We start from the raw sequence: 1,441 nt of genomic DNA, 5'->3' as shown, positions 1-1,441 counted from the left end.
AATAGATGAATGAACAAATAAACCTTTCCCAAATGTTAAGAAGTAGGCTCCAGAAACCAGGGTTATAGCATAAAGGGAAAAAAAAAAAAGGTACCAAAAGGAAAGTTTGAGGGTCTTTCAACATTTCCTAGAGTGTGTGTGGTTTTTTTTTTTTTTTTTTTTTTTTTTTTTTTTGTAAGGGATTATACAAATAACAAAGATCTAAAACTAACGATACATACGATACATTCTAATGTGTTTGGTTAGGAAAAAACAGTAAACTATTATTGTAGTTTGAGCACAAACACAAATAAATTTGGTGTATTAGTCCATTTTCACACTGCTATAAAGAATACCTGAGACTGGGTAATTTATAAACAAAAGTTTAAATAACTCACAGTTTTGCATGGCTGGAGAGGTCTCAGGAAATGTACAATCATGGTGGAAAGTGAAGGGAAAGTCAGGCATGTCTTATATGGCAGCACGAGAGAAAGAGTGAGACAGAGAGAGAGAGAGAGATAAGGTGGAAGTGGCAGACACTTATCACACAACCATATGTCATGAGAACTTATCATCATGAGAACAGCATGGGGGAAACCAACCCCATAATCCAATCACCTCCCATCAGCTCCCTCCCTCTATATATGAGGAATGCACTTCAGATTACAATTTAAGATGAGATTGGAGTGGGGACATAGCAAAACCATGTCATTTAGCCTCAACTGAAAGGTAATTTCCAGAAACAAAATAAAATACTAGCACATCACAAACATCATTGGGGCGTCTGATGCCCTCTAAACTGCAATTTTCTAATTGCTAAAATGATAATTGCCATTTTACCCTTATTTCTTCTAGAGTTAATACAAGAAATGGACAAGAAATATGTAAAAGCCTTGATGAATAATCAATGATCATTGCTTTAGTTTATGTTTTACCACTTACTGATTTTGTATATGGTATTTAAATTCCGTAACTCTGTCTGTTCGTTAACAGAAATGGATAAAGATAACTATTTTCTGTGGTATCTGTATAAAACAGGATTTTAATCCACCCAGCAGGATTCACTCACCTATTGATATCAATGCAGAGAGTTCCAGAAGAAGTGAGCTTAACTGATAAAGGATGAGATTGATAAAATAGATGTTAAAGAGATATTAGCGGAAATTGTTTTTCTTAACATAATCAGATGACCGATGATTGAAATGTAGCTGAAATATTTATGATAATTTTTGTGTATTTTTTTTTCACCCAAGCATATATATAGAAAACTCAATGTTCCATAAAAAATAAATTTAATGATTCAGTTAGCTTACTTTTTATTTTCCATCAATCAAAAGAAAATCTGATTTGGAAATTTTTGTATTCCAAGTGTTAAAATTTTAGCTAGACTATCACAAATTAGTAACACAGTCATTTCTCTTCAGAAATTCAAAGTCTAGCATAAGAAATAAGGTAATATTAT

Source organism: Macaca thibetana, chromosome 14 (assembly GCF_024542745.1).
Source record: "Macaca thibetana thibetana isolate TM-01 chromosome 14, ASM2454274v1, whole genome shotgun sequence".
In the NCBI taxonomy this organism is placed as follows: Eukaryota; Metazoa; Chordata; class Mammalia; order Primates; family Cercopithecidae; genus Macaca; species Macaca thibetana.
The sequence above is the reverse complement of the archived record's forward strand: the minus strand, read 5'-3'. Positions refer to the sequence as shown.